Source organism: Pimephales promelas, chromosome 9 (genome assembly GCF_988280905.1).
Source record: "Pimephales promelas chromosome 9, fPimPro1.hap1.1, whole genome shotgun sequence".
Lineage (NCBI taxonomy): Eukaryota > Metazoa > Chordata > Actinopteri > Cypriniformes > Leuciscidae > Pimephales > Pimephales promelas.
In genome coordinates, this window is record NC_142777.1 from 10,055,238 (window position 1) to 10,079,653 (window position 24,416).

Sequence of the window (24,416 nt, forward strand, 5' to 3'; positions counted from 1 at the left end):
TTCTTTCTTTCTTTCAAATCCATCTTTTTTTCTAACTAATTCTTTCTTTCTTTCTAATCCATATTTCTTTCTTTCTTTCTAACTAATCCTTTCTTTCTTTCTCTCTCACTAATCCTTTCTTTCTTTCTCACTAATCCTTTCTTTCTTTCTTTTAAATCCATCTATCTATCTACAGTCTGTCTATCTATCTATCTATCTATCTATCTATCTATCTATCTATCTATCTATCTATCTATCTATCTATCTATCTATCTATCTATCTATCTATCTATCTATCTATCTATCTATCTATCTATCTATCTATCTATCTATCTATCTATCTACCTATCTACCCCCTGTCTTTCTCTACCTTTCTTTTTTGTACTCCTTTACTTCTCTACCTCTGTCTCTTTCTCTACCCCTATATTTCTTTACCTCTGTGTCTACATCTCTACCTCTCTTTACCTCTCTAAGTAAACTTGAAGTTTTCTACAATTTTTTGGATCTTGTTTTGCATTTCAGCTTATTAAATGCATTTGAATTAAGCTTTTTTTTCTTTTTTGCTCTGTTTTGCTGTTGTTTGATCTGCAATATTTTTTTTTTGTTAAGCATTTAAGTTAAGCTTTTGAAGCATTCACATGCATATTCCGCAGGAAATGCAATTTTTCTAGTTCTTATTCTTATTCTTATTCTTATTCTTATTGTTCCGCCGTTTTTTGGTTCGCTACTCCTCCCGCAGTTTTTATCACAGACCCATGGGTGAGGCGTCAAATCGACCGGCTTATTTAGGAGAGGTGTGCTATGACTTTTATAAGCGATCGGGGGTACGATGTTCGCCCCAGGGGCGAAAAACGGCCCAAAAAATCCCATAGACTTAACATTACGACAAACTTTGACGAGTCATAGCTCTGAGATCGGATTTCGCAGAAACCTGTGATTTACCACATTTGAAGAGGGTGACAGGCTCTGTAAGAAAATACCTCACAATGGGGTAAAAGTTGCACCCCTTGGGGGCAGGAGCTCCCCAAATTTTTCCCATTGAAAATTTTCTAGTATAGCATTTTACTATTCCAGGAAAAAGTTTGGAGCACTCCTACGTCCACAATTTTTGTCACAGACCCATGAATGAGGCATCAAATCGTGCGGCCTATTGAAGAGAAGTGTCCTATCACTTTTTTCAGAGATCGGGGGTACGGTGCTCGCCCCAGGGGCGAACAAATTTCAAAAAAATCCCATAGACTTAACATTGCGACAAACTTTGACGACTCGTAGCTCCAAACAAGGATTTCGGACAAATGTGTGTTTCGCCACATTTGAAGAGGCTGGCAGGCTCTTTAAGAACATACCTCACAATGGGGTAAAAAATGCACCCCTGGGGGGCAGGAGCTGCCCAAAGTTTCCCCATTGACTTACTATGGTGAAGGACGTCCCATCAAATGCATGTGTTTTTCCTACTATGGTAAATTGCATAGGGATTTTGTATTGAACATAGCTCTGGATCACAGTGTCATAGAGACAAGGGGGCGGGCTCATTTTACTCAGACGACCAATCAGTCTCTCAGGATCATTATGAAGCTATTAAGCCACGCCCTAGCAACCATTTAGAGCACCTTAGCAACAACTCCCATAGACTTCCATTGAAAGAGATCAAAGGGATATCTCCGGATAGAAGTGTCATAGAAACACAAGGGTGGTCTCGTTTGACTCGGGGTAGCAAACAGCCAATCATGAATCACCTCAACAATTTCTGGCCACACCCTAGCAACCATTATCGAGCACCTTAGCAACCAAATTTTAAAGAGGGATATCTTCCATTCTGAATGTCATACAGGCTTGGGAGTTGTATTATATCAATTATACTGACAAGCAGCCTTTGGAGATTCATGATTGGCAGCTGCCAAGCCACTCCCTAGCAACCAAAAAGAGTACCCTAGCAACCATTTTGCAAGGCCTACATCTCTGCATCAGAACATCGTATAGAGATGGGGGTTGGTTTATACATTCACATTGACTTTGGAGCTTCATGATTGGAAGCTACCAAGCCACTCCCTAGCAACCAAACAGAGTTCCCTAGCAACCGTTTTGCAAGACCTATATCTCTGCATCAAAACATCGTATAGAGATGGGGGTTGGTTTATCCATTCACATTGACTTTGGAGCTTCATGATTGGCAGCTGCCAAGCCACTCCCTAGCAACCAAACAGAGTACCCTAGCAACCATTTTGTAACAGCTATATCTCAGCATCAGAACATTGTATCGCGATGGGGGTTGGGTCTTTTGACTCATGCTAGCACATAGAACTTTCAAAATGCTAAACATGCTAGCTGTGAATAGCTACATGCTAATATTGATTAGCTAAGTGCTAAATCATGCCATGAACAATATAAAAACTCTATAATAACCATATGTGAACACTACCAACCACCTAGTAATATCATAGCAACTACCCAGAATACCCTAGCAACAACCTAACAACACCATAGCAACCACCCAGAACACCTTAGCAACAACCTAGCAACACCCTAGCAACCACCCCAAACACCATAGCAACCACCTAGCAACACCTTAGCAACCACCCATAACACCCTAGCAACCGCCTAGCAACCATCCAGAACACCTTAGCAACACCCTAGCAACCACCTAGCAACACCCTAGCAACCACCCAGAACACCCTAGCAACCACCTAGCAACACCCTAGCAACCACCCAGAAAACCCTAGCAACACCCTAGCAACCACCTAGCAACACCTTAGCAACCACCGAGCAACACCCTAGCAACCGCCTAGCAACCTTCCAGAACACCTTAGCAACACCCTAGCAACCACCCAGAACACCCTAGCAACCGCCTAGCAACACCCTAGCAACCACCCAGAACACCCTAGCAACCACCTAGCAACACCTTAGCAACCACCCAGAACACCTTGGCAACCACCCATAATACCCTAGCAACTGCATAGCAACCGCATAGCAACTACCTAGAATACCCTGACAACCAACTAGCAACCACCCAGAACACCCTAGCAACCGGGTGGTGAGTTTTGCCACTGCAAGCACCACTTCACATTTTCCTCTGGAAATGTACATTCTAGTGTTGTGAATACTATTCTCCAAGACAAAACTTTGGCACGCTACTCCTCCCGCATTTTTTGTCACAGACACATGAATGAGGTGTCAAATCGACCAGCTCGTTAAGGAGAGGTGTGCTATGACTTTGCTAAGAGATCGGGTGTACGATGCTTGTCTAGCGGGCGATAAATCGGCCGAAAAATCTCCCATAGACTTAACATTGGCACCAAATTTGTGAGATCATATCTTTTGAATAGAAGGTCATAGAGACTTGGGGTTGGGCTCATTTGACTTGGCCTATTATACAGCCAACAAGTAGTGACATAGTAACTTAATATTCACGCCCTAGCAACCACTTAGGGCAGCCTAGCAACCATAAAACAACATATACAAGCCATATCTCAGCTCCAGAAAATAGAAGAAACATGGATTTTGCCTTTTTTGACTCAGACTGTCAACTAGTCTTTAAATATTAACTCATAAACTGTATAATCACACCATAGCAACCATTTAGGGTACCCCAGTAACCCTACAAACACATGAATAAGACATTTCTCAGCTGAATAAACCATTTATCATCACAAAAACATCGTACAGACGTGTTTGGTGTCTCGTATGCAAAAATGTGCCACACTCTAGCAACCGAGCGAGCTTTTTGCCACTGCAAGCACCACTTCACATTTTCCTCTGGAAATGTACATTCTAGTGTTGTGAATACTATTCTCCAAGACAAAAGTTTGGCACGCTACTCCTCCCGCATTTATTGTCGTAGATCCATGAATGTGGTGTCAAATCGACCCGGTCATTGAGGAGAGGTGTGCTATGACTTTTCTAAGCGATCGGTTGTACGATGTTTGTCTGGCGGGCGATAAATCGGACAGAAAAAGTCCCATAGACTTAACATTGGCACAAAATTGGTGAGATCATATCTTTTGAACAGAAGGTCATAGAGACTTGGGGTTGGGCTCTTTTTACTCGGCCTATCATGCAGCCAACAAGTAGAGACATAATAACTTCATATTTACGCCCTAGCAACCACTTAGGGCAGCCTAGCAACCATAAATCAACATATTCAAGTCATTTCTCAGCTTCAGAAAATAGAAGAAACATGGATTTTGCCTTTTTTTGATTTAGACTGTCAACTAGTGTTTAAATATAATCTCATACACTGTATAATCACACCATAGCAACCATATAGATTACCCTAGTAACCACCTGAACACATGAATAAGCCATTTCTCAGCTGAATAAACAATTTATCATCACAAAAACATCGTACAGACGTGTTTGGTGTCTCGTATGCAAAAATGTGCCACACTCTAGCAACCGAGCGAGCTTTTTGCCACTGCAAGCACCACTTCACATTTTCCTCTGGAAATGTACATTCTAGTTAGTGGTGCTTGCAAAGCAACACTATTGTTATCCTGCATACTTATTATTATTCCGCTACTTCTTCTTCTTCTTATTCCGTACAAATTTCGGCGCGCTACTCCTCCCGCAGCTTTTGTCACAGACCCATAAGAGAGGTGTCAAAACGTGCGGCTTGTTCGGGAATGGTGTGCTATGACTTTTCTAAGAGATCGGGTGTACGATGTTCGCACAGCGGACGAAAAAGCGGCCAAAAATGTCCCAAGTCATTTCCTATGGGGAATTTTCAAAAATTCTAATCCCAACTGTCACTTTCTCACAGAAACAAAAAGGGGCCTGACAGCCCTATTTTGACAGCTATTTCAGCCATTAAAACTTTAAAATGTTGAGAAATTTGTAAGCTATAAAAGTTGTATTCAACTTTTTGATATCTATTATACTTTTTTCACAATCTCTACTTTAGTCTCATGATGTTTTTCAAGCCGTTTCTGAAATTATAATGGGAGTCAATGAGAGAGACTGTTCAGAGCTAGAGCACGTGATGTCATAAGCTAGAGTGAGCCAGCTTGAAAACTAATGCTAAAAAATAATTTTTAAATCGCTGGCCTGGCCACAATCTTCACTCTTTGGCCATGAAATTATACTTAAAACGTAGGTATTTTTGTTGTGGTTCCTCTCGTGTGTTTAGTAAATCCCTCGGACTTATAGTTTTTTCTCTGTGTCCTTCCAAATGACAGGAGTGACCGACGATCCTCCATTGGCAGCAATTATAAATTCAGGTCAAACTTTAGTAATCAGAGCATTACGGACCAGTTTTTTAACTTGCCAAAGTGGTCCCTTTTTTCAACTCTATCCACACAAAAAATACATCACAGCGATCACAAAGGCCTTGTCTCGCTAACGGTCAGGTCATTTCGCTGATACAACCTATAGTTTTGTCTCTAGGGAGGTTTGTTCGAGGCCAAGTATCAGCGATTTTGACTAAACATTGGGGGATTTTCAAAAATTCAAATCCCAACTGTCACTTTCTCACAGACACAAAAGGGCCTGACAGCCCTGCTGTAGTGCAGACATCTCTCTCTCCCTAGGAGGATTTATTTTATCAGGCAACCAATAAATAATGGCCTAAAATCTTCATGGTCACACCATAGCAACCAGTTACAGCACCCTAGCAACCGTGGGCGATAGGCACGAGGCCTGCGGCCTCGTGCCATACTAAATAACTCTATAAAAACTCTATAAAAACTAATTTTAGAGACTAAATAGTAATCATCTGTTAAAAAATACACGCCGACATCACAGACCCCTGATTGAGGCGTCAAATTTTGAGGATTATTGAGGAGAGGTGTGCTGTGACTTTTCGTAGCGATCGGGGGTACGGTGTTCGCCCCAGGGGCAAATCATTGGGTAAAAAAGTCCCATAGACTTTTAGTGTTTTTCCTACTATGGTAAATTGCATAGGGATTTTGTATTAAACATAGCTCTGGATCACAGTGTCATAGAGACAAGGGGGCAGGCTCATTTTACTCAGATGACCAATCAGTCTCTCGGGATCATTGTGAAGCTATTAAGCCACGCCCTAGCAACCATATAGAGCACCTTAGCAACAAGTACCATAGACTTCCATTGAAAGAGATCAAAGGGATATCTCCGGATAGAAGTGTCATAGAAACATGAGGGTGGGCTCGTTTGACTTGGGCCAGCAAACAGCCAATCATGAATCACCTCAACAATTTCTGGCCATGCCCTAGCAACCATTGTAGAGCACCTTAGCAACCAAAATCCAAAGAGGGATATCTTCCATTCTGAATGTCATAGAGGCATGGGAGTTGGTTTATCATTCATACTGACAAGCAGCCTTTGGAGTTTCATGATTGGCAGCTACCAAGCCACTCCCTAGCAACCAAACAGAGTACCCTAGCAACCATTTTGCAAGACTTTATCTCTGCATCAAAACATCGTATAGAGATGGGGATTGGTTCATACATTCACATTGACTTTTGAGCTTCATGATTGGCAGCTGCCAAGCCACTCCCTAGCAACCAAACAGAGTACCCTAGCAACCGTTTTGTAAGACCTACATCTCTGCATCAAAACATTGTATAGAGATGGGGGTTGGCTCTTTTTACTCATGCTAGCAAACATGACTTGCTACATGCTACACATGCTAGCAGAGAATAGCTACATGCTAATATTGATTAGCTAAGTGTTAAATCATGCCATGAACATTATAAAAACTCTATAGTAACCATATATGAACACTACCAACCACCTAGTAACACCATAGCAACCACCCAAAATACCATATTAACCACCTAAAACACCCTAGCAACCACCTAGCAACACCATAGCAACCACCCAGAACACCCTAGCAACCACCTAGCAACACCATAGCAACCACCCATAACACCCTAGCAATCACCCAGAACACCCTAGCAACCACTCAGAACACCCTAGCAACCACCTAGCAACACCATAGCAACCACCCAGAACACCCTAGCAACCGCCTAGCAACACCCTAGCAACCACACAGAACACCCTAGCAACCACCTAGCAACACCCTAGCAACCACCCAGAACACCCTAGCAACCGAGCGAGCTTTTTGCCACTGCAAGCACCACTTCACATTTTCCTCTGGAAATGTACATTCTAGTGTTGTGAATACTATTCTCCAAGACAAAACTTTGGCACGCTACTCCTCCCGCATTTTTTGTCACAGACACATGAATGAGGTGTCAAATCGACCAGCTCGTTAAGGAGAGGTGTGCTATGACTTTTCTAAGCAATCGGTTGTACGATGTTCGTCTGGCGGGCGATAAATCGGACAGAAAAAGTCCCATAGACTTAACATTGGCACAAAATTGGTGAGATCATATCTTTTGAACAGAAGGTCATAGAGACATGGGGTTGGGCTCATTTTACTCGGCCTATCATGCAGCCAAGAAGTAGAGACATAATAACTTCATATTTACGCCCTAGCAACCACTTAGGGCAGCCTAGCAACCATAAATCAACATATTCAAGTCATTTCTCAGCTTCAGAAAATAGAAGAAACATGGATTTTGCCTTTTTTGATTTAGACTGTCAACTAGTGTTTAAATATAATCTCATACACTGTATAATCACACCATAGCAACCATATAGAGTACCCTAGTAACCACCTGAACACATGAATAAGCCATTTCTCAGCTGAATAAACAATTTATCGTCACAAAAACATCGTACAGACGTGTTTGGTGTCTCGTATGCAAAAATGTGCCACACTCTAGCAACCGAGCGAGCTTTTTGCCACTGCAAGCACCACTTCACATTTTCCTCTGGAAATGTACATTCTAGTTAGTGGTGCTTGCTGAAAGCAAGGCAACACTATTACTATTGTGTTTTTTGAGTCGGCCCAAAAGTTTGGCACGCTACTCCTCCCGCAGTTTTTGTCACACACCCATGAATGAGGTCTCAAAACGTGCGGAATATTCGGGAATGGTGTGCTATGACTTTTCTAAGCGATCGGGGGTACGATGTTCGCCCGAAGGGCGAACAAATTTCCCAAAAATCCCATAGACTTAACATTGCGACAAACTTTGACGACTCATAGCTCCGAGCGAGAATTTCACAGAAGCCTGCGATTCACCACATTTGAAGAGGCTGACAGGCTCTGTAAGAACATACCTCACAATGGGGTAAAAGTTGCACCCCTGGGGGGCAGGAGCTGCCCAAATTTTCCCCATTGACCCCCATGTTATTTATTATTCTTCTTCTTCTTCTTCTTCTTATTATTATTCTGGCCACTTTTTGGTTCGCTACTCCTCCCGCAAATTTTGTCACAGACCCATGGGTGAGGTGTCAAATCGACCGGCTCATTTAGGAGAGGTGTGCTATGACTTTTCTAAGAGATCGGGGGTACGATGGTCGCCCCAGGGGCGAAAAACGGCCGAAAAAAATCCCATAGACTTAACATTGCGAAAAATTTTGACGAGTCATAGCTCTGAGATCGGATTTCGCAGAAACCTGTGATTTACCACATTTGAAGAGGGTGACAGGCTCTGTAAGAAAATACCTCACATTGGGGTAAAAGTTGCACCCCTTGGGGGCAGGAGCTGCCCAAAATTTTGCCAAAATTCCCATAGACTTAACATTGCGAAAAAATTTGACGAGTCATAGCTCTGAGCGAGGATTTCGCAGAAACCAGCAATTTACCACATTTGAAGAGGCTGACAGGCTCTGTAAGAAAATACCTCACAATGGGGTAAAAGTTGCACCCCTTGGGGGCAGGAGCTCCCCAAATTTTTCCCATTGAAAATTTTCTAGTATAGCATTTTACTATTCCAGGAAAAAGTTTGGAGCACTCCTACGTCCACAGTTTTTGTCACAGACCCATGAATGAGGCATCAAATCGTGCGGCCTATTGAGGAGAAGTGTCCTATCACTTTTATCAGAGATCGGGGGTACGGTGTTCGACCCAGGGGCGAACAAATTTCCAAAAAATCCCATAGACTTAACATTGAGACAAACTTTGACGACTCGTAGCTCCAAACAAGGATTTCGGACAAACGTGAGATTTGCCACATTTGAAGAGGCTGGCAGGCTCTTTAAGAACATACCACACAATGGGGTAAAAGTTGTACCCCTGGGGGGCAGGAGCTGCCCAAAGTTTCCCCATTGACTTACTATGGTGAAGGACGTCCCATCAAATGCATGTGTTTTTCCTACTATGGTAAATTGCATAGGGATTTTGTATTGAACATAGCTCTGGATCACAGTGTCATAGAGACAAGGGGGCGGGCTCATTTTACTCAGACGACCAATCAGTCTCTCAGGATCATTGTGAAGCTATTAAGCCATGCCCTAGCAACCATTTAGAGCACCTTAGCAACAACTCCCATAGACTTCCATTAAAAGAGATCAAAGGGATATCTCAGGATATAAGTGTCATAGAAACATGAGGGTGGGCTCGTTTGACTTGGGCCAGCAAACAGCCAATCATGAAACACCTCAACAATTTCTGGCCATGCTCTAGCAACCATTATCGAGCACCTTAGCAACCAAAATCCAAAGTGGCATATCTTCCATTCTGAATGTCATAGAGGCATGGGAGTTGGTTTATATCATTCATACTGACAAGCAGCCTTTGGAGTTTCATGATTGACAGCTACCAAGCCACTCCCTAGCAACCAAATAGAGTACCCTAGCAACCATTTTGCAAGACTTTATCTCTGCATCAAAACATCGTATAGAGATGGGGGTTGGTTTATACATTCACATTGACTTTGGAGCTTCATGATTGGCAGCTGCAAAAGCCACTCCCTAGCAACCAAACAGAGTACCCTAGCAACCGTTTTTCAAGACCTATATCTCTGCCTCAAAACATCGTATAGAGATGGGGGTTGGTTTAAACATTCACATTGACTTTGGAGCTTCATGATTGGCAGCTGCCAAGCCACTCCCTAGCAACCAAACAGAGTACCCTAGCAACCATTTTGTAAGACGTACATCTCTGCATCAAAACATCGTATAGAGATGGGGGTTGGCTCTTTTTACTCATGCTAGCAAACATGACTTGCTACATGCTACACATGCTAGCAGAGAATAGCTACATGCTAATATTGATTAGCTAAGTGCTAAATCATGCCAAGAAAATGCTACAAACTTCATAGTAACCATCTCTGACAACTACCAACCATCCAATACCAGAACATCCTAGCAACCTCCTTGCAACAACCTAGCAACCACCCAGAACACGCTAGCAACACCCTAGCAACCACCCAGAATACCCTAGCAACCGCCTAACAACACAATAGCAACCACCCAGAACACCCTAGCAACCACCAAGAACACCCTAGCAACCACTCAGAACACCATAGCAACTGCCTAGCAACACCCTAGCAACCACCCAGAACACCCTAGCAACCGCCTAGCAACACCCTAGCAACCACCCAGAACACCATAGCAACCACCTAGCAACACTCTAGCAACCACCCAGAACACCCTAGCAACCACCTAGCAACACCCTAGCAACCACTCAGAACACCCTAGCAACCGTACAACAAAACCATAGCAACCACCCAGAACACCCTAGCAACCGCCTAGCAACACCCTAGCAACCACACAGAACACCCTAGCAACCACCTAGCATTACCCTAGCAACCACCCAGAACACCCTAGCAACCGAGCGAGCTTTTTGCCACTGCAAGCACCACTTCACATTTTCCTCTGGAAATGTACATTCTAGTGTTGTGAATACTATTCTCCAAGACAAAACTTTGGTACGCTACTCCTCCCGCATTTATTGTCGTAGATCCATGAATGTGGTGTCAAATCGACCCGGTCATTGAGGAGAGGTGTGCTATGACTTTTCTAAGCGATCGGTTGTACGATGTTTGTCTGGCGGGCGATAAATCGGACAGAAAAAGTCCCATAGACTTAACATTGGCACAAAATTGGTGAGATCATATCTTTTGAACAGAAGGTCATAGAGACATGGGGTTGGGCTCTTTTTACTCGGCCTATCATGCAGCCAACAAGTAGAGACATAATAACTTCATATTTACGCCCTAGCAACCACTTAGGGCAGCCTAGCAACCATAAATCAACATATTCAAGTCATTTCTCAGCTTCAGAAAATAGAAGAAACATGGATTTTGCCTTTTTTTGATTTAGACTGTCAACTAGTGTTTAAATATAATCTCATACACTGTATAATCACACCATAGCAACCATATAGAGTACCCTAGTAACCACCTGAACACATGAATAAGCCATTTCTCAGCTGAATAAACCATTTATCATCACAAAAACATCGTACAGACGTGTTTGGTGTCTCGTATGCAAAAATGTGCCACACTCTAGCAACCGAGCGAGCTTTTTGCCACTGCAAGCACCACTTCACATTTTCCTCTGGAAATGTACATTCTAGTTAGTGGTGCTTGCTGAAAGCAAGGCAACACTATTACTATTGTGTTTTTTGAGTCGGCCCAAAAGTTTGGCACGCTACTCCTCCCGCAGTTTTTGTCACACACCCATGAATGAGGTCTCAAAACGTGCGGAATATTCGGGAATGGTGTGCTATGACTTTTCTAAGCGATCGGGGGTACGATGTTCGCCCGAAGGGCGAACAAATTTCCCAAAAATCCCATAGGCTTAACATTGCGACAAACTTTGATGACTCATAGCTCCGAGCGAGAATTTCACAGAAGCCTGCGATTCACCACATTTGAAGAGGCTGACAGGCTCTGTAAGAACATACCTCACAATGGGGTAAAAGTTGCACCCCTGGGGGGCAGGAGCTGCCCAAATTTTCCCCATAGACCCCAATGTTATTTATTATTCTTATTCTTATTCTTATTGTTCCGCCGTTTTTCTGTTCGCTACTCCTCCCGCAGCTTTTGTCAGAGACCCATGGGTGAGGCGTCAAATCGACCGGCTTATTTAGGAGAGGTGTGCTATGACTTTTATAAGCGATCGGGGGTACGATGTTCGCCCCAGGGGCGAAAAACGGCCCAAAAAATCCCATAGACTTAACATTACGACAAATTTTGGCGACTCATAGCTCTGAGCGAGAATTTCGCAGAAATGTGTAATTTACCACATTTGAAGAGGCTAACAGGTTCTTTAAGAAAATACCTCACAATGGGGTAAAAGTTGCACCCCTGGGGGGCAGGAGCTCCCCAAATTTTTCCCATTGAAAATTTTCTAGTATAGCATTTTACTATTCCAGGAAAAAGTTTGGAGCACTCCTACGTCCACAGTTTTTGTCACAGACCCATGAATGAGGCATCAAATCGTGCGGCCTATTGAGGAGAAGTGTCATATCACTTTTATCAGAGATCGGGGGTACGGTGTTCGACCCAGGGGCGAACAAATTTCCAAAAAATCCCATAGACTTAACATTGAGACAAACTTTGACGACTCGTAGCTCCAAACAAGGATATCGGACAAACGTGAGATTTGCCACATTTGAAGAGGCTGGCAGGCTCTTTAAGAACATACCACACAATGGGGTAAAAGTTGCACCCCTGGGGGGCAGGAGCTGCCCAAAGTTTCCCCATTGACTTACTATGGTGAAGGACGTCCCATCAAATGCATGTGTTTTTCCTACTATGGTAAATTGCATAGGGATTTTGTATTGAACATAGCTCTGGATCACAGTGTCATAGAGACAAGGGGGCGGGCTCATTTTACTCAGACGACCAATCAGTCTCTCAGGATCATTGTGAAGCAATTAAGCCACGCCCTAGCAACCATTTAGAGCACATTAGCAACAACTCCCATAGACTTCCATTGAAAGAGATCAAATGGATATCTCAGGATATAAGTGTCATAGAAACATGAGGGTGGGCTCGTTTGACTTGGGCCAGCAAACAGCCAATCCTGAATCACCTCAACACTTACTGGCAACGCCCTAGCAACCATTGTAGAGCACCTTAGCAACCAAAATCCAAAGAGGGATATCTTCCATTCTGAATGTCATAGAGGCATGGGAGTTGTATTATATCATTCATACTGACAAGCAGCCTTTGGAGATTCATGATTGGCAGCTGCCAAGCCACTCCCTAGCAACCAAACAGAGTACCCAGCAACCATTTTGCAAGACCTATATCTCTGCATCAAAACATCGTATAGAGATGGGGGTTGGTTTATACATTCACATTGACTTTGGAGCTTCATGATTGGCAGCTGCCAAGCCACTCCCTAGCAACCAAACAGAGTACCCTAGCAACCGTTTTGCAAGACCTATATCTCTGCCTCAAAACATCGTATAGAGATGGGGGTTGGTTTAAACATTCACATTGACTTTGGAGCTTCATGATTGGCAGCTGCCAAGCCACTCCCTAGCAACCAAACAGAGTACCCTAGCAACCATTTTGTAAGACCTATATCTCTGCATCAAAACATTGTATAGAGATGCTGGTTGGCTCTTTTTACTCATGCTAGCAAATATGACTTGCTACATGCTACACATGCTAGCAGAGAATAGCTACATGCTAATATTGATTAGCTAAGTGCTAAATCATGCCATGAACATTATAAAAACTCTATAGTAACCATATATGAACACTACCAACCACCTAGTAACACCATAGCAACCACCCAAAATACCATAGCAACCACCTAAAACACCCTAGCAACCACCTAGCAACACCATAGCAACCACCCAGAACACCCTAGCAACCACCTAGCAACACCCTAGCAACCACCTAGCAACCATCCAGAACACCTTAGCAACACCCTAGTAACCACCTAGCAACACCCTAGCAACCACCCAGAACACCCTAGCAACCGCCTAGCAACACCCTAGCAACCAACCAGAACACCCTAGCAACCACCTAGCAACACCCTAGCAACCACCCAGAACACCCTAGCAACCACCTATCAACACCCTAGCAACCACCCAGAACACCATAGCAACCACCTAGCAACACTCTAGCAACCACCTAGAACACCGTAGCAACCACCCAGAACACCATAGCAACAAGCTAGCAACACCTAGCAACACCCTAGCAACCACCTAGAACACCGTAGCAACCACCCATAACACCCTAGCAACCGGGTGGTGAGTTTTGCCACTGCAAGCACCACTTCACATTTTCCTCTGGAAATGTACATTCTAGTGTTGTGAATACTATTCTCCAAGACAAAACTTTGGCACGCTACTCCTCCCGCATTTTTTGTCACAGACACATGAATGAGGTGTCAAATCGACCAGCTCGTTAAGGAGAGGTGTGCTATGACTTTTCTAAGCAATCGGTTGTACGATGTTCGTCTGGCGGGCGATAAATCGGACAGAAAAAGTCCCATAGACTTAACATTGGCACAAAATTGGTGAGATCATATCTTTTGAACAGAAGGTCATAGAGACATGGGGTTGGGCTCATTTTACTCGGCCTATCATGCAGCCAAGAAGTAGAGACATAATAACTTCATATTTACGCCCTAGCAACCACTTAGGGCAGCCTAGCAACCATAAATCAACATATTCAAGTCATTTCTCAGCTTCAGAAAATAGAAGAAACATGGATTTTGCCTTTTTTGATTTAGACTGTCAACTAGTGTTTAAATATAATCTCATACACTGTATAATCACACCATAGCAACCATATAGAGTACCCTAGTAACCACCTGAACACATGAATAAGCCATTTCTCAGCTGAATAAACAATTTATCGTCACAAAAACATCGTACAGACGTGTTTGGTGTCTCGTATGCAAAAATGTGCCACACTCTAGCAACCGAGCGAGCTTTTTGCCACTGCAAGCACCACTTCACATTTTCCTCTGGAAATGTACATTCTAGTTAGTGGTGCTTGCAAAGCAACACTATTGTTATCCTGCATACTTATTAGTGGTGCTTGCAAAGCAACACTATTGTTATCCTGCATACTTATTATTATTCCGCTACTTCTTCTTCTTCTTATTCCGTACAAATTTCGGCGCGCTACTCCTCCCGCAGCTTTTGTCACAGACCCATAAGAGAGGTGTCAAAACGTGCGGCTTGTTCGGGAATGGTGTGCTATGACTTTTCTAAGAGATCGGGTGTACGATGTTCGCACAGCGGACGAAAAAGCGGCCAAAAATGTCCCAAGTCATTTCCTATGGGGAATTTTCAAAAATTCTAATCCCAACTGTCACTTTCTCACAGAAACAAAAAGGGGCCTGACAGCCCTATTTTGACAGCTATTTCAGCCATTAAAACTTTAAAATGTTGAGAAATTTGTAAGCTATAAAAGTTGTATTCAACTTTTTGATATCTATTATACTTTTTTCACAATCTCTACTTTAGTCTCATGATGTTTTTCAAGCCGTTTCTGAAATTATAATGGGAGTCAATGAGAGAGACTGTTCAGAGCTAGAGCACGTGATGTCATAAGCTAGAGTGAGCCAGCTTGAAAACTAATGCTAAAAAATAATTTTTAAATCGCTGGCCTGGCCACAATCTTCACTCTTTGGCCATGAAATTATACTTAAAACGTAGGTATTTTTGTTGTGGTTCCTCTCGTGTGTTTAGTAAATCCCTCGGACTTATAGTTTTTTCTCTGTGTCCTTCCAAATGACAGGAGTGACCGACGATCCTCCATTGGCAGCAATTATAAATTCAGGTCAAACTTTAGTAATCAGAGCATTACGGACCAGTTTTTTAACTTGCCAAAGTGGTCCCTTTTTTCAACTCTATCCACACAAAAAATACATCACAGCGATCACAAAGGCCTTGTCTCGCTAACGGTCAGGTCATTTCGCTGATACAACCTATAGTTTTGTCTCTAGGGAGGTTTGTTCGAGGCCAAGTATCAGCGATTTTGACTAAACATTGGGGGATTTTCAAAAATTCAAATCCCAACTGTCACTTTCTCACAGACACAAAAGGGCCTGACAGCCCTGCTGTAGTGCAGACATCTCTCTCTCCCTAGGAGGATTTATTTTATCAGGCAACCAATAAATAATGGCCTAAAATCTTCATGGTCACACCATAGCAACCAGTTACAGCACCCTAGCAACCGTGGGCGATAGGCACGAGGCCTGCGGCCTCGTGCCATACTAAATAACTCTATAAAAACTCTATAAAAACTAATTTTAGAGACTAAATAGTAATCATCTGTTAAAAAATACACGCCGACATCACAGACCCCTGATTGAGGCGTCAAATTTTGAGGATTATTGAGGAGAGGTGTGCTGTGACTTTTCGTAGCGATCGGGGGTACGGTGTTCGCCCCAGGGGCAAATCATTGGGTAAAAAAGTCCCATAGACTTTTAGTGTTTTTCCTACTATGGTAAATTGCATAGGGATTTTGTATTAAACATAGCTCTGGATCACAGTGTCATAGAGACAAGGGGGCAGGCTCATTTTACTCAGATGACCAATCAGTCTCTCGGGATCATTGTGAAGCTATTAAGCCACGCCCTAGCAACCATATAGAGCACCTTAGCAACAAGTACCATAGACTTCCATTGAAAGAGATCAAAGGGATATCTCCGGATAGAAGTGTCATAGAAACATGAGGGTGGGCTCGTTTGACTTGGGCCAGCAAACAGCCAATCATGAATCACCTCAACAATTTCTGGCCATGCCCTAGCAACCATTGTAGAGCACCTTAGCAACCAAAATCCAAAGAGGGATATCTTCCATTCTGAATGTCATAGAGGCATGGGAGTTGGTTTATCATTCATACTGACAAGCAGCCTTTGGAGTTTCATGATTGGCAGCTACCAAGCCACTCCCTAGCAACCAAACAGAGTACCCTAGCAACCATTTTGCAAGACTTTATCTCTGCATCAAAACATCGTATAGAGATGGGGATTGGTTCATACATTCACATTGACTTTTGAGCTTCATGATTGGCAGCTGCCAAGCCACTCCCTAGCAACCAAACAGAGTACCCTAGCAACCGTTTTGTAAGACCTACATCTCTGCATCAAAACATTGTATAGAGATGGGGGTTGGCTCTTTTTACTCATGCTAGCAAACATGACTTGCTACATGCTACACATGCTAGCAGAGAATAGCTACATGCTAATATTGATTAGCTAAGTGTTAAATCATGCCATGAACATTATAAAAACTCTATAGTAACCATATATGAACACTACCAACCACCTAGTAACACCATAGCAACCACCCAAAATACCATATTAACCACCTAAAACACCCTAGCAACCACCTAGCAACACCATAGCAACCACCCAGAACACCCTAGCAACCACCTAGCAACACCATAGCAACCACCCATAACACCCTAGCAATCACCCAGAACACCCTAGCAACCACTCAGAACACCCTAGCAACCACCTAGCAACACCATAGCAACCACCCAGAACACCCTAGCAACCGCCTAGCAACACCCTAGCAACCACACAGAACACCCTAGCAACCACCTAGCAACACCCTAGCAACCACCCAGAACACCCTAGCAACCGAGCGAGCTTTTTGCCACTGCAAGCACCACTTCACATTTTCCTCTGGAAATGTACATTCTAGTTATTTTTCCTCTACTTCTTCTTCTTATTCCGTACAAATTTCGGCGCGCTACTCCTCCCGCAGCTTTTGTCACAGACCCATAAGAGAGGTGTCAAAACGTGCGGCTTGTTCGGGAATGGTGTGCTATGACTTTTCTAAGAGATCGGGTGTACGATGTTCGCACAGCGGACGAAAAAGCGGCCAAAAATGTCCCAAGTCATTTCCTATGGGGAATTTTCAAAAATTCTAATCCCAACTGTCACTTTCTCACAGACACAAAAAGGGGCCTGACAGCCCTATTTTGACAGCTATTTCAGCCATTAAAACTTTAAAATGTTGAGAAATTTGTCAGCTATTAAACTTGTATTCAACTTTTTGATATCTATTATACTTTTTTCACAATCTCTACTTTAGTCTCATGATGTTTTTCAAGCCGTTTCTGAAATTATAATGGGAGTGAATGAGAGCGACTGTTCAGAGCTAGAGCACGTGATGTCATAAGCTAGAGTGAGCCAGCTTGAAAACTAATGCTAAAAAATAATTTTTAAATCGCTGGCCTGGCCACAATCTTCACTCTTTGGCCATGAAATTATACTTAAAACGTAGGTATTTTTGTTGTGCTTCCTCTCGTGTGTTTAGTAAATCCCTCGGACTTATAGTTTTTTCTCTGTGTCCTTCCAAACGACAGGAGTGACAGACATTCTTCCATTGGCAGCAATTATAAATTCAGGTCAAACTTTAGTAATCAGAGCATTACAGACCAGTTTTTTAACTTGCCAAAGTGGTCCCTTTTTTCAACTCTATCCACACAAAAAATACATCACAGCGTTCACAAAGGCCTTGTCTCGCTCACGGTCAGGTCATTTCGCTGATACAACCTATAGTTTTGTCTCTAGGGAGGTTTGTTCGAGGCCAAGTATCAGCGATTTTGACTAAACATTGGGGGATTTTCAAAAATTCAAATCCCAACTGTCACTTTCTCACAGACACAAAAGGGCCTGACAGCCCTGCTGTAGGGCAGACCTCTCTCTCTCCCTAGGAGGATTTAATTTATCAAGCAGCCAGTAAGTAATGGCCTAAAATCTTAATAGCCACACCATAGCAACCGGTTAAAGCACCCTAGCAACCGTGGGCAATAGGCACGAGGCCGCAGGCCTCGTGCCATACTAAATAACTCTATAAAAACTCTATAAAAATCATTTTAGAGACTAAATAGTAATCATCTGTTAAAAAATACACGCCGACATCACAGACCCCTGATTGAGGCGTCAAATTTTGCGGATTATTGAGGAGAGGTGTGCTGTGACTTTTCGTAGCGATCGGGGGTACGGTGTTCGCCCCAGGGGCAAATCATTGGGTAAAAAAGTCCCATAGACTTTTAGTGTTTTTCCTACTATGGTAAATTGCATAGGGATTTTGTATTGAACATAGCTCTGGATCACAGTGTAATAGAGACAAGGGGGCGGGCTCATTTTACTCAGACGACCAATCAGTCTCTCAGCATCATTGTGAAGCTATTAAGCCACGCCCTAGCAACCATTTAGAGCACCTTAGCAACAACTCCCATAGACTTCCATTAAAAGAGATCAAAGGGATATCTCAGGATATAAGTGTCATAGAAACATGAGGGTGGGCTCGTTTGACTTGGGCCAGCAAACAGCCAATCATGAATCACCTCAACAATTTCTGGCCATGCCCTAGCAACCATTGTAGAGCACCTTAGCAACCAAAATCCAAAGAGGGATATCTTCCATTCTGAATGTCATAGAGGCATGGGAGTTGGTTTATATCATTCATACTGACAAGCAGCCTTTGGAGTTTCATGATTGAAAGCTACCAAGCCACTCCCTAGCAACCAAATAGAGTACCCTAGCAACCATTTTGCAAGACTTTATCTCTGCATCAAAACATCGTATAGAGATGGGGGTTGGTTTATACATTCACATTGACTTTGGAGCTTCATGATTGGCAGCTGCCAAGCCACTCCCTAGCAACCAAACAGAGTACCCTAGCAACCGTTTTTCAAGACCTATATCTCTGCATCAAAACATCGTATAGAGATGGGGTTTGGCTCTTTTTACTCATGTTAGCAAACATGACTTGCTACATGTTACACATGCTAGCAGTGAATAGCTACATGCTAATATTGATTAGCTAAGTGCTAAATCATGCCATGAATGTTATAAAAACTCTATAGTAATCATATGTGAACACTACCAACCACCTAGTAACACCATAGCAACCACCTAGAATACCATAGCAACCACCTAGCAACACCATAGCAACCACCAAGAATACCCTAGCAACCACCTAGCAACACCCTAGCAACCACACAGAACACCCTAGCAATCGCCTAGCAACACCCTAGCAACCAACCAGAACACCTAGCAACACCCTAGCAACCACCCAGAACACCCTAGCAACCACCTACCAATACCCTGGCAACCATCTATAACACCCTAGCAACCACCTAAAACACCTTAGCAACCACCTAGCAACACCCTAGCAACCACTCAGAACACCCTAGCAACCACCTAGCAACACCATAGCAACCACCCAGAACACCCTAGCAACCGCCTAGCAACACCCTAGCAACCACACAGAACACCCTAGCAACCACCTAGCAACACCCTAGCAACCACCCAGAACACCCTAGCAACCACCCATAACACCCTAGCAACCGAGCGAGCTTTTTGCCACTGCAAGCACCACTTCACATTTTCCTCTGGAAATGTACATTCTAGTTAGTGGTGCTTGCAAAGCAACACTATTGTTATCCTGCATACTTATTATTATTAGTGGTGCTTGCAAAGCAACACTATTGTTATCCTCCATACTTATTAGTGGTGCTTGCTGAAAGCAAGGCAACACTATTACTATTGTGTTTTTTGAGTCGGCCCAAAAGTTTGGCACGCTACTCCTCCCGCAGTTTTTGTCACACACCCATGAATGAGGTCTCAAAACGTGCGGAATATTCGGGAATGGTGTGCTATGACTTTTCTAAGCGATCGGGGGTACGATGTTCGCCCGAAGGGCGAACAAATTTCCCAAAAATCCCATAGACTTAACATTGCGACAAACTTTGACGAATCATAGCTCCGAGCGAGGATTTCACAGAAGCCTGCGATTTACCACATTTGAAGAGGCTGACAGGCTCTGTAAGAAAATACCATACAATGGGGTAAAAGTTGCACCCCTGGGGGGCAGGAGCTGCCCAAATTTTCCCCATTGACCCCAATGTTATTTATTATTCTTATTCTTATTCTTATTCTTATTGTTCCGCCGTTTTTTGGTTCGCTACTCCTCCCGCAGATTTTGTCACAGACCCATGGGTGAGGTGTCAAATCGACCAGCTCATTAAGGAGAGGTGTGCTATGACTTTTCTAAGCGATCGGGGGTACGATGGTCGCCCCAGGGGCGAAAAACAGCCCAAAAAAAAAATCCCATAGACTTAACATGGCGAAAAAATTTGACGAGTCATAGCTCTGAGCGAGGATTTCGCAGAAACTTGCAATTTACCACATTTGAAGAGGCTGACAGGCTCTGTAAGAAAATACCATACAATGGGGTAAAAGTTGCACCACTGGGGGGCAGGAGCTCCCCAAAAATTTTTCCCGTTGAAATTTTCTAGTATAGTATTTTACTATTCCAGGAAAAAGTTTGGCGGACTCCTCCGTCCACAGTTTTTGTCACAGACCCATGAATGAGGCATCAAATCGTGCGGCCTATTGAGGAGAAGTGTCATATCACTTTTATCAGAGATCGGGGGTACGGTGTTCGCCCCAGGGGCGAACAAATTTCAAAAAAATCCCATTGACTTAACATTGCGACAAACTTTGACGACTCATAGCTCCGAACAACGATTTCGGAAAAACGTGTGATTTGCCACATTTGAAGAGGCTGGCAGGCTCTTTAAGAATATACCTCACAATGGGGTAAAAGTTGCACCCCTGGGGGGCAGGAGCTGCCCAAACTTTTCCCCATTGACTTACTATGGTGAAGGACGTCCCATCAAATGCATGTGTTTTTCCTACTATGGTAAATTGCATAGGAATTTTGTATTGAACCTAACTCTGGATCACAGTGTCATAGAGACAAGGGGGCGGGCTCATTTTACTCAGACGACCAATCAGTCTCTCAGCATCATTGTGAAGCTATTAAGCCACGCCCTAGCAACCATTTAGAGCACCTTAGCAACAACTTCCATAGACTTCCATTAAAAGAGATCAAAGGGATATCTCCGGATAGAAGTGTCATAGAAACATGAGGGTGGGCTCGTTTGACTTGGGCCAGCAAACAGCCAATCATGAATCACCTCAACAATTTCTGGCCATGCCCTAGCAACCATTATCGAGCACCTTAGCAACCAAAATCCAAAGAGGGATATCTTCCATTCTGAATGTCATAGAGGCATGGGAGTTGGTTTATATCATTCATACTGACAAGCAGCCTTTGGAGTTTCATGATTGGCAGCTGCCAAGCCACTTCCTAGCAACCAAACAGAGTACCCTAGCAACCATTTTGCAAGACCTATATCTCTGCATCAAAACATCGTATAGAGATGGGGGTTGGTTTATCCATTCACATTGACTTTGAGCTTCATGATTGGCAGCTGCCAATCCACTCCCTAGCAACCAAACAGAGTACCCTAGCAACCATTTTGTAACAGCTATATCTCAGCATCAGAACATTGTATCGCGATGGGGGTTGGGTCTTTTTACTCATGTTAGCAAACATGACTTGCTACATGCTACACATGCTAGCAGTGAATAGCTACATGCTAATATTGATTAGCTAAGTGCTAAATCATGCCATGAATGTTATAAAAACTCTATAGTAACCATATGTGAACACTACCAACCACCTAGTAACACCATAGCAACCACCCAGAATACCATAGCAACCACCTAGCAACACCCTAGCAACCACTCAGAACACCCTAGCAACCACCTAGCAACACCATAGCAACCACCCAGAACACCCTAGCAACCGCCTAGCAACACCCTAGCAACCACACAGAACACCCTAGCAACCACCTAGCAACACCCTAGAAACCACCTAGAACACCTTAGCAACCACCTAGCAACACCCTAGCAACCACTCAGAACACCCTAGCAACCACCTAGCAACACCATAGCAACCACCCAGAACACCCTAGCAACCGCCTAGCAACACCCTAGCAACCACACAGAACACCCTAGCAACCACCTAGCAACACCCTAGCAACCACCCAGAACACCCTAGCAACCACCCAGAACACCCTAGCAACCGAGCGAGCTTTTTGCCACTGCAAGCACCACTTCACATTTTCCTCTGGAAATGTACATTCTAGTTATATATTATTCTTATTATTCTGCCCTTTTTTTGACGCGCTACTCCTCCCGCAGTTTTCGTCACAGACCCATGAATGAGGTGTCAAAACGTGCGGCTTGTTCGGGAATGGTGTGCTATGACTTTTCTAAGAGATCGGGCGTACGATGTTCGCACAGCGGACGAAAAAGCGGCCAAAAAAGTCCCATTGACTTACATTGGGGAATTTTCAAAAATTCAAATCCCAACTGTCACTTTCTCACAGACACAAAAGGGCCTGACAGCCCTGCTGTCAGGCAGATGTCTCTCTCTCCCTAGGAGGATTTAATTTATCAAGCAGCCAATGAGTAATGGCCTAAAATCTTCATAGCCACACCATAGCAACCAGTTACAGCACCCTAGCAACCGTGGGCAATAGGCACGAGGCCTACTAAATAACTCTATAAAAACTCTATAAAAACTCATTTTAGAGACTAAATAGTAATCATCTGTTAAAAAATACACTACTTTTTTACCCAATGATTTGCCCCTGGGGCGAACACCGTACCCCCGATCGCTACGAAAAGTCACAGCACACCTCTCCTCAATAATCCGCAAAATTTGACGCCTCAATCAGGGGTCTGTGATGTCGGCGTGTATTTTTTAACAGATGATCAAGCAGCCAATGAGTAATGGCCTAAAATCTTCATAGCCACACCATAGCAACCAGTTACAGCATCCTAGCAACCGTGGGCAATAGGCACGAGGCCGCAGGCCTCGTGCCATACTAAATAACTCTATAAAAACTCTATAAAAACTCATTTTAGAGACTAAATAGTAATCATCTGTTAAAAAATACACGCCGACATCACAGACCCCTGATTGAGGCGTCAAATTTTGCGGATTATCGAGGAGAGGTGTGCTGTGACTTTTCGTAGCGATCGGGGGTACGGTGTTCGCCCCAGGGGCAAATCATTGGGTAAAAAAGTCCCATAGACTTTTAGTGTTTTTCCTACTATGGTAAATTGCATAGGGATTTTGTATTGAACATAGCTCTGGATCACAGTGTCATAGAGACAAGGGGGCGGGCTCATTTTACTCAGACGACCAATCAGTCTCTCAGCATCATTGTGAAGCTATTAAGCCACGCCCTAGCAACCATTTAGAGCACCTTAGCAACAACTCCCATAGACTTCCATTAAAAGAGATCAAAGGAATATCTCAGGATATAAGTGTCATAGAAACATGAGGGTGGGCTCGTTTGACTTGGGCCAGCAAACAGCCAATCATGAATAACCTCAACAATTTCTGGCCATGCCCTAGCAACCATTGTAGAGCACCTTAGCAACCAAAATCCAAAGAGGGATATCTTCCATTCTGAATGTCATAGAGGCATGGGACTTGGTTTATATCATTCATACTGACAAGCAGCCTTTGGAGTTTCATGATTGGCAGCTACCAAGCCACTCCCTAGCAACCAAACAGAGTACCCTAGCAACCATTTTGCAAGACTTTATCTCTGCATTAAAACATCGTGTAGAGATGGGGGTTGGTTTATACATTCACATTGACTTTGGAGCTTCATGATTGGCAGCTGCCAAGCCAGTCCCTAGCAACCAAACAGAGTACCCTAGCAACCATTTTGTAAGACCTACATCTCTGTATCAAAACATCGTATAGAGATGGGGGTTGGCTCTTTTTACTCATGCTAGCAAACATGACTTGCTACATGCTACACATGCTAGCAGAGAATAGCTACATGCTAATATTG